The sequence below is a fragment of the Aotus nancymaae genome, unplaced genomic scaffold (assembly GCF_030222135.1).
Source record: "Aotus nancymaae isolate 86718 unplaced genomic scaffold, 86718_ANA_hifiasm-v0.15.2.pri h1tg000049l, whole genome shotgun sequence".
In the NCBI taxonomy this organism is placed as follows: Eukaryota; Metazoa; Chordata; class Mammalia; order Primates; family Aotidae; genus Aotus; species Aotus nancymaae.
In genome coordinates this window covers 31030543-31044410 of record NW_026988463.1, presented here as the reverse complement: position 1 = coordinate 31044410, position 13868 = coordinate 31030543, and the positions used below count along the sequence as shown (strand labels likewise).

The following is a 13868-nucleotide window of genomic DNA, read 5'->3' as shown; positions in this document are numbered from 1 at the left end:
AGGCTGAGGCAGGAGAATTGCCTGAACCCAGGAGGCGGAGGTTGCGGTGAGCCGAGATCGCGCCATTGCACTCCAGCCTGGGTATCAAGAGCGAAACTCCGCCTCAAAAAAAAAAAAAAAAAAAAAAAAAAAAGTTCAAACATCGTACAATTTAGCAATACATTTTAAAAGGTTAATATCCAAAGTATTTAAGGAGCTCAGACAACTGAATAGAAAGAAAACAAATACCCAATTAGAAAATGAGCAAAGGACCAGAATAGACGTTTCTCAAAAGAAGACTGCCAGAGTTACAATGGATGTCCCCTTACAAATTCAAGTTAAAGCTTAATCCTCAGGGTGGTTGGGGGGAAATGTTGTCCTTTTGAGGAATAATTAAGTTCCTCTGCTTTCCTGCTTTCTACCATGTGAGGTCACAGGGTTTCTTCCCTCTGGAGGATGCAACAAGGTGGGACCTGGCAGCAGAAAGAAGCTCTGACCCAACACTGAACCTACGGGTGCCTTGCTCTTGGACTTGCCAGGCTTCTCAGCTGCCAACAATAAATTTCTGTTCTTTACAAATTACCCAGTCTGAAGTATTTTGTTATAGCAGCAAAAATAGGTGAGAACAAAGGCATGCAAGTGGCCAGCAGATTTATGAAAAAATGTCAACAGCGGTAACCATCAGGAAAATGCAAACCAAAACCACAGTGAAACATCTGCTCACCCTGTTGGAATGGCTATCATCACAAATGAAGAAGAGACAACAAGTTTAGTAAGAATGTGGAGAAGAGAACCTTTATATGCGATTTGTGAGAATATAAATTAGTACATCCATAATAAAAACAGTTTGGAAGTTTCTCAAAAAATTAAAAAATAGAAATACCATATGATCCATCAACCCCCAATCAGGCGTATATCCCTAGGTAATGAAATTAGTACATTGAAGAAATGTTTCAATCCCTATGTGTATTGCAGCCACATCTCATAAAAACCAAGATATAGAATAACCTAAGTGTCATAAACATATACATGCTGTATTTGTTAATTAAAAATCAATAATTTTTAAAATTGCAATTAAAGCTGTAAAAGAAATAAACAAATACAAATAAACACACTCTAGCAATGACATAATCAGCAATAAAAAGGAAGAAACAACTGATACTAAAAAACGTGCCTGGTTAAGGGAGGGCTTTTCGAGATAGAAGAAATTTAAATTTTGATCTGAAAGATGAGTAAGTATTATAGAAAGAAAGAGCATTCTAAATTTAAACACACACCTTCACACACGCGTACACACACACACACACACACACCAATGGCATATTGAGGAGTTGCAGAGAAACCACTGCAAACGGAATTATGATGGCTTAAGGAAACTTGCTTCTGCAGGAATCAGCTGTAGTACTTCAGTTGTTTCCCCTTCTTAGGGGGACAACACTATTTGCCTTCTCTTTTATTTTTAGTTATTTGTTTGTTTGTTTGTTTATCTGAGAAAGAGTCTTGCTCTCTAACCCAGGCTGGAATGCAGCAGCACTGTCTCAGCTCACTGCAACCTCTGCCTCCTGGGTTCAAGCAATTCTTCTGTGTCAGCCTCCCAAGTAGCTGGGATTACAGACACCCACCACCACGCCTGGCTAATTATTGTATTTTTAGTAGAGATGAGGTTTTGCTATGTTGGCCAGGTTGGTCTCGAACTCCTGACCTCAGATGATCCACCTGCCTTGGCTTCCCAAAGAGCTGGGATTACAGGTGTGAGCCACTGTGCCCAGCCCGGCTCTCTTTTTTAGATGAAGATGCCAGATCGGATATATCTTGAATTAATTCTGAGTTTCTGCTTCTATGTATAGGGAAATTGTGAAGGTTGCTGAGGACTATTGAAACAGTATTTCTCAGATGTTAATATGGCAGTATTGCAGGGAGGTGGGGAGAGACTAGAAAAGGGATCGTAACACCGGGAAACCTGAAGTAGGAACCTGTCCATCATCTATTTACCACCCATGGGGTGAGACTACAGGCCGTGGGGGCATACGAAACCTTGGGAAGCCCCTGGGCTGTCACCTAATGTCAGTGAGAACAGCCTGCCATTTGCCCTGAAACAGTCACTGGGGATTCCATGAACGTTCTGATGGCTCAGCCTGTAGTAGAAATGCAAATACTTCCCAAGTCTCACCATGTCCTGTGCTCTCACCACATTGGTGTTCACATCATCACATAATCCTCGCCTTGAGTCTGGGAGCAACCTGTGACTTGTTTTTAACCTACAGGACACATCAAAGTGGTGGGACGTTCCTCCCATGGTGACAGCATTCTGTGCAGGCGCCATCACTAGCTGACTTACTCTTGAGTCTCGCTGTCCTCTTTGGCTTTTGAAGAAGCAAGTGGCCATGAGTTCTATCATTTCAAGGAAATGAAATCTGCCAAGCAGTTGAGTGAACTCAGAAGGGGACACTCCTCTGGTTAAGCCTCCAGATGTACAAGCAGTCTTCCTCACCTTGATTGCAGCCTTGCAGAGACCTGGATAAGGTTATTAAGCAAGTTAGGAATCTAGAGATACTCTGTAAAGTTAGCTAAATAAGACATAGAGTTTAAAAGGATATTGTAAATTATGAACAAATTAAATATATAGAACTAAAGTAATTATATAATTATACTGTGAGCCATGGGAAAGGGAATGTCAGGGAAGGATGTGGATGAATTCTACTTTTACTCCTCAGAGAAAGAAGTCTAAGTCTATAGATAAAGTTGATGAATTAAAAAATAACTGCAAATGTGTCACGTGGTAACCCTGGTAATGCTCACATGAAATTCCAAGTGAAGTCGCTAAATGTGGTTGTCTTCCAGCAGCTGGGCAGGTTGGAGAGCAGGGTGAGAGGCAAGTGTACACAGCCCTGTGTTACTTGATATTCTGATTTTTATTTTTGTTAAGAGCTGATCTAGAAGACAAGATGTTTCTGAATGTGTCATGCATAGCTTAATGCTGGGGCTATGTTCTTAGAAATGCATTTTCAGGTGATTTTTGTCTCTGTGGGAACATCACAGAGTGAACCTGTGTGAACCCAGATGGCCGAGGCTCCTGTGCACCTGCGCTCCACTGTAGCCTGTTGCTCCCAGCTACAAACCCAGGCAGCCTGTGGCTGTACTGAACACTGCAGGCAATCGCACCACAACAGCATGCACGTGTGTTTCCAAACAGATCAACACACAGAAAAGGTACAGTGAAAACATGGTATGATAATCTTATGGGAACACACCCAAAACCTCTTTAGGAGACACAAAACTGCATTATGTAGCTAATTATTTAAGCAATGAGAAAAGGACTAGAAGTGTTCCAGGGTCTCAAACTAAAGACAGACTTCTTCCATCGTAATCATTCATGAAACCTGTTAAACAGGTAGATCCTCTGGCCCCACCGGGATTTGTCTTCAGTCGGTCTGGAATTCCGTGCAGGAATCTTCATTTTCAACATTCTTTTGTGGTGACTGTGGCACATCAATTATTCTCCACTATAATTCTCATTGGGCTGAAACTCCCTAAATGTAATAAGTCTCTAAAACATGGGCAGCTTACACTGCTTTAAAAATTGCCACATAACTTAAAAATGACTGCAGTAATTGTTTTGACTCACGCACTTGAAAATACTTACCTTTAATTCAGTCTCTTCCATTTCCTGAGACCAAGATCAGCTCTCAGGAGAAAATGGCATTGCAATGCATGGCATTGAAATTGCGTGGTTCTCACCTCTGGGAAGTGTGGTTTCTGTCCTGTACTCCGGTGGTGTGCTTCAGTTCCTGTTACTGATTATAAATGACATTGGCAATACTCATCCCACAGATGCGAGCTAACCCATCCGGATGTGTGTCAGATGGATTTAAGTTTTGTGTGATCTGTGACGACAAGACCATTCACAGGAAGCCTTCACATCCAGTTCTCTGTTTTGTACAAAGGAAGGAATAGATAAATGTGTCCCAACGAATCTGATGGCACCAGCAATTCCCTTTATCTAAGTGTGTGTCTGTGTGTCTGTCTGCACTTGCTGCGTGTGTGGTGAAGCTGTGTCTCATCTCCCCGCATGGATGTAACCCTTTCTGCTGCTCCGTGGTTCATCTTTCCAAGGCTGACATTAAGTCCAAAGAGCTGTACCCTCGCCTTAGATCCCTCAGCAAGCAATATTGCGTCCTTTGCTACTTTGAGCTTCCTGGATAATTACCAATTTGTAACTTGATAAATGATTGGTCTTTTTAAGTTTCGTAGTTGAAATCATTAAGTGGCATTTTCATTGCTCAGGGAGAAAGGAATACAGGAAAAAGTTACACAGGAAGTTAGGAAAGGGTTAATATCTGCCTGCTTGGAAAAGAGACGGAAAAACAGAGTCCCGGAGGGCCTGTGCTTCATCTTACTATATATTGAAATGTGAGCTGCAGCCAACGGTCTGGTTAATAACAATTCATGCAGCTGTCAATCTTTTTGACCAATGTCATCAATATTTTACTCTGCAAAATAACAGCAATTAAGAATCAGGACCAGGAGATGCACTTGGGGCAAAAGTGTTTCTAACACCGTGATGAAATCGACAGTCTGGAGCCAGCATTTCCGATGGGCATTGAGGGAAAGATTAGGTGTGATTTCTCTCCAAACAGCCCGTCTATCACGGGTCTTCATAAACGAACACCAGTGCCCTGCACGGATGCTGGAACGGAGGTCTGTGGAACTCAGATGAAAGTGACCCTGGGACAAGTGATAACACTAACCAAAATTCACATCTACTCAGGACGTTCCTGGGCTGGGCAATGTTTTAAATATTAAGATGAATTCAAAATTAAACAATTTGAATTAAAACAAATCTTGGCAAATGCCTACTTGATATAAAAGCTATCTTGCAATGTGTACCTAAAAAGTCAGATCTCCATTTTTTAAATTTGACTTTAAGTTCTGGGATACATGTTCTGAATGTGTAGGTTTGTTACCTAAGTATACATGTGCCATGGTGGTTGGCTGCCCCTATCAACCTGTCACCTAGATTTTAAGCCCTGCATACATTAGGTAGCTGTTTGCCCTAATGTTCTCCCTCTCCCCTTTCCCCCACCACCTGGCAGGCCCCGGTGTGTGATGTTCCCCTCCCTGTGTCCCTGTGTTCTCATTGTTCCCAATTCCATTTGGAAAGGTTTTAAGAAAAGTGAAATTGGCCTCATTTTATTTATCATCCTTATTAGTGACAATGAAAGCAGCAAGACATCAAATTTAAAATTGTTTTACTTATTACATAACATATGAGTAGAGTTTTTTCATATTTTTATGTTATTTTAGGTTCAGATTTTATATCTCATTTTGTTTTTTCATTGACCTTCCCAACCAGAGACAACCAAAATTATGCCCAAACCACAACCCAAAGTTGGGTCCATTTTTCTCAGTAGAGCCAAAGAAAACAGCCACCTGGGAGCCATGTGGGTGGGAAGGATTTGGAGTGGGGCTGCTCCAGGGTGACCCTGGGCAGGACCCAATGTCTCGCAGCTACGGCCACTCTGCATGGAAGGTGGGCACTAACTGGAGGCCACTTGGTGATTCCGTCTCTCAGTAGTTTCCTGTCCAGGAGCTGGGAAGGATGGCACAGGCCTGCAGTCATACTGGTAAGAAAATACAGATCACTCAAAATGAACGCATTTTGTTTCTGCAGTTGTGCCTCTACCTATATTCCGATATCTGTAATCTGATGAAATACTGTTTCTGTTAAAGAAAAAGAGAAAATGAAAAAGCAAATGCTCTGCCTAGCAAGAGGGAGTCAGGATCTTACAGAGGAGCAAGCAGCTACACCTCCCAGCACAGTTGGCTTTGTGGGCATCAGATATTTTCTCCATTTGGATCTTCCCCTTTGCTCATGTTAGTGATGATTTAGGATGAGTAACTTGGAGCAGGTACTGCATCAGGAAGGCATTTCAGCTGCAATCCACCAAAACCAACTCAGTTAAATGAAAAAAGAACAAGAGATATTTAAAGAACTTTAAGGAGGTGCTTAGTTTAACTGGAGAATCATATTTTCTACTCACTTTTCCATTCTACCCGAAGGACAATGTCCTGCCTTCTCCTTCTTGTCAAACTTACAACACTTAATCTAAATTCATAATTTTGTGTCAATCACACAGACACACGCGCACACACACACACACACGTGGGAAAATAAAATTAAAACCATTAGAAAATATGCCACTAGAACATTGCTCCACTGACTTGTAACTCAGTCCAAAGTTTCACTGGAAACTTTAGCTGGCATGGTGGCAGGCACCTGTAATCCCAGTTACTCTGGAGCTGAGGCAGGAGAATCAATTGAACCTGGGAGGTGGAGGTTGCAGTGAGCTGAGATTGCACCACTGCACTCCAGCCTGGGTGGCAAGAGTGAGACTCGGTTTCAAAAAAAAAAGAAGGCTAAAGCAGTTGTTCAGAAACATACAAGGGCAGAGATGGTCTCCAACATAGCTATTCTGACTCCAAATTAGTTATAAAGAATTTGTTACTAAATAACACACATCCATCTAACATTTCAGTAACAGAGTGTGAGCCTAATTGCATCTGACATCTGAATTCCAAGCATGCTGCTTTTTGTTGGTAATCAACATGATCTGGACCCTGTTCAACGTAAAGAAACAGGAACAAGATTCTCAAGTCATTACTAAACGTGAAACAATGGCAGGAAACATTTATTCCTGCCTAATGGCAGAATCTTCTCTGCTAATTTCTGGACAAGGTTGGCAGTTGCATAATGATGACATCAGCTGGGCTTTGGAATTCAGTCGTATGTATGTGCATAAAATCCAACTGCAACACTTGGACCTATTTACCCATTGCCACAAATGCCTGGATTCATTGCAGGCCCCTGGCTAGGCCTGCAGTATTCTGCTAGAATGAGATATTTTCACCACAGTCAAGCAAAATAATGTTACTCAGGATGAAGATTGAATGTACTGTATCAGAATTCCTATTTTTCATGATTGAGGCTAGAAAAAAAGCAAAGGATCAAATCAATTTTCTGACCTGGTAAAATGGCTTCATATTCTACCAGAAATTGAAGACATTATAAATGTAATCTATTTTAAACTTTTTTACACTAAAGTATAAAGTAGAAAATGTAATTATTTTACTGGGTACTTCACAAAAATCATCATATTTTCAGTTACTACATTAGCAAATAGCATTTTCAAAGAAAATAAAAACACTAATTTTAATAAAGGACACTGGTTACAATAATCTACTCTTTTCTAACTATAAAATTGAATCTGCTTTAATGCTTGTATTTATGATGGTTTTGATGAAAAATCATGCTGAATTGTGGTCAGGAAAAGAAGTGAGGAATAGTGTTTAGAATGAACAGTGTTATAAGCATTTCAGCCTCTATTTGGAAACATTGCTTGTCACTTTTATAAAGATTTAGGGCCTGTACTAAGAAGACTGGGTCGTGGCCTTTGGGTTTGAGCTCATCACACAAACTCTTCTGAAAAATGAGGGTGATCATTTTACCTTCTATGATAAATACACATATATTTTGCAGAGATATTGATAATCTTACTTTAATTATCACTAAATTAGGGGATGTTACATTGGCTTGAAAACTTATAACATATATAATATTTTATAAATATATAGAATATAAAAATCTTGACTTTAATAAATGTTACTATTTAGAACATATACTCTTGTTTAGAATAAATGGATGTAACAAAGTTGGCAATCTCCAAATTACCGGAATAGATCACGTGAATTAGTTATGGGGAGCAGCATTTCCAGAAAGCGTGACTTTCGTATCTACACCAAGCTATTCTGTGAGGCCTAGGTTGCTGGAAATGGCTTTAGTGGTAATTTCCTAAAGCACTTGAGGTTAACCCATCTGTGTGATCAGGAACCTGATGTTGGAAGCACAAATTGCTGCACTGTAACGTGAGTCACGTATCTGCCTTCAGTCAGGGTCATGGTCACCTGAAATGCTCTATCAAACTTGGTCATACTGAATTGCCCCTTTTCTGAGGAGATGGCACATGGCTTTTGTAGGTTCTCAAAGGCTGGGAAACTTCCTTTTTGGATGTTGTGCTTTGGCCCCACAAAATCCCTTTCATTTAGCTATTATTTTGTTCTTATTTTCTACCATGAACTTTAAATGCAGAACTTTTCATGAATGATCACAGTGGCGTAAAGGTTGTTATTTATTGGGGGAATTTTGCCCCTAAAATTGTGTCCATTCTGAGGCCACATGGGAGGATGATATTTGTCCTGCAGTGCTGGGGACACTGCTCTGGCATCTCCAGGGTGCTCCCATCACAGTGCCCTCCTGAGCACAGGCTGCCCCCACACTGCCCCTCACGGGCCTGGGACCCATTCTGAGGCCACACGGGAGGATGACATTTGTCCTGCAGTGCCGGGGATGCTGCTCCGGCATCCCCAGGCCACTCCCATCACAGTGCCGCCTCTGCATGCAGGCAGCCCACACTGCCCCTCTCTGCCCAGGATCCATCCTGGGCCATACCAATGAAGACCTCCTTCTTCACAGGGCTTCCATCCTGTGACTTCACCAACTTACACTCCAATGCTGGCAAATTTTGAAATGTATGACTGGTTGCATTTCCTCCCTTGCTTTGGGAATTAGGAAGTTCTCACATCTATTTATAACCACCAATCACTAGACCAGGAAAGGTGCTCATGCCTGTAATCCCAGCACTTTGGGAGGCCAAGGTGGGTGAATCACGAGGTCGAGATCGAGACCATCCTGGCCAACATAGCAAAACCTAGTCTCAATTCAAAATTTAGACAAGCATAGTCATGCACGTGTAATCCCAGGTACCTGAGAGGCTGAGGCATGAGAATCACTTGAACTCAGGAGGCAGAGATTGCAGTGAGCAAGGATTGCACTATTGCACTCCAGCCTGGATCACTGAGTGAGACTCTGCTCTGTCTCGAAAATAGAAGAGGAGAAAAAGGAAGAAGAAGGAAAAAGATGAAGAAGAAGGAAGGATGGAAGGAAGGGTGGCAGTAAGGGAGGAAGAAAGGAAGGAAGGAGAGGAAAAGAAAGAAAAGTAGAGGAAGAAGAAGGAAGAGAAAGTAGAGAGGAGGAAGAAAAAGAAGAAGAAAGGAGGAAGAGGAGGAGGGAAGGAAAGAAACAATGGTCAGATCCTAACTCCTTGATAAGAATCAGCTCCTATGAAAACACTACATTTTAGGTAGAATTCCAAAGTAAAACGTATGCCTTACAAATCCCATCCACACCCTGTCTTACTATTAGTTAATTACATTTTTAAATTTTTTCTTTTTTATTTTTTTCAAAGACAGGATCTCACTATGTTATCCAGGTTAGTCTCAAACACCTGAACTCAAGTGATCTGCCTCAGCCTTCCAAAATGCTGGGATTACAGATGTGATCCACTGCACAACCTAATTACTTTTTTTTTTTTTTAAATTCAGACAGGGTCTTGCTCTGTCACCCAGGCTGGATGGCATGGAGTGTTGCAATCTCAACTCACTGCAGCCTCTACCTCCCTCCTGGACTCAAGAGATCCTCCCACTTCAGCCTCCCAAGTAGCTAGGACCACAGGTGTGTGCCACCACACCCAGTTAATTTTTTTTTTTTTTTGAAACTGAGTCTCATTCTATCAGCAGGCTAGAGTGCAGTGGCTCATTCTCAGCTCACTGCAACCTCTGCCTCCTGGGTTCAGGCAATTCTCCTGCCTCAGCCTCCCAAGTAGCTGGGTTATAGGCACACACCACCACACCCAGCTAATTTTTGAATTTTTAATAGAGACAGGTTGCACCATGTTGGCCAGGATGGTCTCAATATCCTGACCTAATGATACACCCAACTCGGCCTCCCAAAGTGCTGTGATTACAGGCATTAGCCACCTCACTCAGTCATGCCCAGCTAGTTTTTCTGTATTTTTTGTAGAGACGGGGTTTTGCCACTTTGCTCAGGCTGGTCTTGAACTCCTGAGCTCAAGCAATCTGCCCACCTCGACCTTCCAAAGTGGTGAGATAACAGGCATGAGCCACCACACCTGGCCCTAATTACATAATTTTATGTATTTTTAACAACCTATCATTTGTTCTTACAAAAATAAAATCAAAACAATGGCATCAGACTTTTCATCAGCAACATGGGAAGCAATAAAATAGCAACGACTTTTAAAATTATGAGAAAATTATTTCCAACATCAAATTCTATTCCCAGGCATGATATTATTTTATTTTGAAGGTAAAATAAAAACATCTTCAGGCCAGGCGTGGTGGTTCATGCCTGTAATCCCAGCACTTTGGAAGGCTGAGTTGGGTGGATCACCTATGGTCAGGAGTTCGAGACCAGCCTGACCAATAAGGTGAACCCTCATCTCTACTAAAATTACAAAAATTAGCCAGGCATGGTGGCGTGTGCCTGTAGTCCCACCTACCCAGGAGGCTGAGGCAGGAGAATCGCTTGAACCCAGGAGGCAGAGGTTTCAGTGAGCCGAGATCACGACACTTCACTCCACCTAGGTGACACAGCAAGACTCTGTCTCAATAAATAAATAAATAAATAAATATCAATTTACTCCCCAAAATAATATAACTATTGGGAAGATAAGAGAGAAGACATATATGTATTTTACAGTCAAAGCATTGTATTCTATGGCACTTTTTATATGTTTAATTTTATTTTCTTAGACACCAAACTCCATCTCAGTGAATGTTTAATATTTTTTAAAAGCAAGTCATATAATCATGCTATTAGCAATATTTAAGACAGATCAATGTGGCTGCCCCCAGCAGTGCAATAACTGCTATTTTTTCTTGTAAGTATATATTACTATCACTATTTAAACTTTTTATTTCTCTATTTATTTATTTATTTTTTTTATTATTTATTTTTGAGCCAGAGTCTTGCTCTGTTACCTAGGCTGGAATGCAGTCATGTGATCCTGGCTCACTGCAACCTTCACCTCACGAGTTCAAGCAATTCCTAACCTCAAGTGATCTACCCACCTTAGCCTCTCAAAGTGCTGGGATTATAGACATGAGCCACCACCCCTGGCCTAAACTTTTCAAACTATGCTTATGTATTACTTTGATAAAAATAAGATAGATGGCCAGGCACAGTGGCTCACACCTGTAATCCCAGCACTTTGGGAGGCTGACATGGGTAGATCACAAGGTCAGGAGATTGAGACTCTCCTGGCCAACAGGATGAAACCCTGTCTCTACTAAAATACAAACAATTAGGCGGGTGTGATGGCATGCACCTATAATTCCAACTACTCAGGATGTAGAGGCAGGGTAATCGCTTGAACCCAGGAGGCAGAGGTTGCAGTGAGCCGAGATCATGCCAGTGCACTCCAGCCTGGGTGACAGAGCAAGACTCCATCTCTAAATAAATAAATAAGGAAACATTGGTCTGGCGCAGTGGCTCATGCCTGTAATCCTAGCCCTTTGGGAGGCTGAGGTGGGTGGATCACCGGAGGTCAGGAGTTCAAGACCAGCCTGGCCATGATGGTGAAACCCCATCTTTAAAAAAGTATTAAAAAAAAGAAAACATTTCCTCTGCCATAGCTGTTTATTTATTGCTAAAGCATACAGAAATCCTAACACAGAGATGTGTAAACTTTGCTTCATGTCAAAATAGTATAATAGTGCCCAGGCCCAGTGGCTCACACCTGTAATCTCTCAGCACTTTGGGAGGCCAAGGTGGGTGGATCACCTGAGGTCAGGAGTTCAAGACCAGCCTGACCAATATGGTGAAACCACATCTCTAATAAAAATACAAAAATTAGCCTGGTACGGTGGCTCAAGCCTGTAATCCCAGCACTTTGGGAGGCCAAGGTGGGCAGATCATAAGGTCAGGAGTTTAAGACCAGCCTAACCAACATAGTGCAACCCCATCTATACTAAAAATAGAAAAAATAGCCAGGTGTGGTGGCACACATCTGTAATCCCAGATACTCGGGAAGCTGAGGCAGGAGAATCGTTTAAACCTGGGAGGCGGAGGTTGCAGTGAGCCGAGATCATGCCACTGCACTCAGCCTGGGCAACAGAGTGAGATTACATCTAAAAAAAGGGAAAAAAGAATTAGTCAGGTGTAGTGGCATGCGCCTGTAGTCCCAGCTACTTGGGAGGCTGAGACAGAAGAATTGCTTGAACCCAGGAAGTGGAGGTTGCAGTGAGCTGAGATCATGCCAGCGCACTCCAGCCTGCGTGACAGAGACTGTCTCAAAACAAAAACAAAAACAAAACACACACACACACACACACACACACACATAAAATACTGGTAAAAATACCTTCAATCAGAAGTACATGGGTTCCAAATAGTCATTCAACAAACATTCCTGTACACCTATTACATGCAAGTATCTCTGATAGGGTGCTGAACTGGGCTTTGGATAACAGCAACACAAAAATCTAAGAAGAACTCATCCCAACTTGTCTTCTCCTGGACCTTTGCAGTATTTTTACTTAGGTCATGACAAGCTTCTAATACACTAACAGGTTGTCTAAGGAGCATCAATCAAATTAATTCGTGGTTACCTTTGTTGAGGGACTTATAACAATAAGGGGAAACTCAGGGTTGAACTAATTTACTAATTTTTAATTTGATAGATGGTGGTTACAAAGATGTTTACTGTATCATTCTTTTAAATGTCTTACATAATATATAATAAAATTTAAAAAAAAACAGAACTGTGAATCAAAGGAAAAGAGAAAGGACAACCCATGAGATGGGAGAACATATTTGTAAATAATTACTCTGATAAGGGGTTAATATCCACAATATATAAATAACTGCTGGGCATGTTGGCTCACACCTATAATCCCAGAACTTTGGGAGGTAGGCTAATCACTTGAGACTAGGAGTTGGAGACCAGCTTGGCCAACCTGGTGAAACTTCATCTCTACTAAAAATGAAGAAAAATTAGTCGGGCATGGTGGCGCACACGTGTAATCCCAGCTACTTGGGAGGCTAAGGCAAGAGAATGCTTCCCTTGAACCCAAGAAGCAGAGGCAAGAGAATGCTTCCCTTGAACCCAGTAAGCAGAGGTTGCAGTAGCCAAGATCATGCACTCAACTCCAGCCTGCGTGACAGAGTAAAACCCTGACGCCAAAAAAAAAAAAAGAACTCCTACAAGTCAACAACAATTAAAAAAATAAACAAATGGGCCAGGCACAGTCGCTCATGCCTGTAATCCCAACACTTTGGGAAGCCGAGGTGGGGAGATCACGAGGTCAAGAGATTGAGACCATCCTGGCCAACATGGTGGAACCCCATCTCTACTAAAAATAAAAAATATTTAAAAATAAAATTAGCCGGGTGTGGTGGTGCATGCCTGTAGTCCCAGCTACTCAGGAGGCTGAGAAAGAGAACTTCTTGAAAGTGGAAAACAGAAGTTGCAGTGAGCCAGGATAGCGCCACTGCACTCTAGTCTAGCAATGGAGCAAGACTCCATCTCAAAAAAATAAATAAATAAAATAAAATAAACAAAGGGCCAGCACAGTGGCTCATTCCTGTAATCTCAGCACTGTGGTAGGCCGAGGTGGGCAGATCACTTGAGGTCAGGAGTTTGAGACCAGCCTGGCCAACATGGTGAAACCCCATCTCTACTAAAAATACAAAAATCAGTTGGTTGTGGTGGCACGCACTTGTAATCCCAGCAACTTGGGATGCTGAGGCAGAAGAATCACTTGAACTCAGGAGGCGGAGGTTGCAGTGAGCCGAGATAGCACCACTGCACTGAAGCCTGGGCAACAGAATAAGATTCTGTCTCAAAAATAAATAAATAAATAAACAAAGGGTTTGAAGAGACATTTCTTCAAAGAAGATATCTCAATGGCCAATGGGCTAATGAACACAGGAAAAGACACTCAAGATCACTAATCATTAGAGAAAATAAATC

At 41.8% G+C, this 13868-nt stretch overlaps 1 long non-coding RNA gene across 1 annotated transcript; it reads right to left on the bottom strand.

Annotated features, from left to right (window-relative positions):
* Positions 1–755: 755 nt before the first annotated feature.
* LOC135269062 (uncharacterized) lies at positions 756–8791 on the bottom strand. The gene is made up of 2 exons (XR_010337415.1): positions 3718–8791; positions 756–2493 (listed from the first exon to the last, which is right to left on the bottom strand). It is a non-coding gene; the product is annotated as an uncharacterized LOC135269062 (long non-coding RNA).
* Between the last annotated feature and the right edge of the window lie 5077 nt (positions 8792–13868).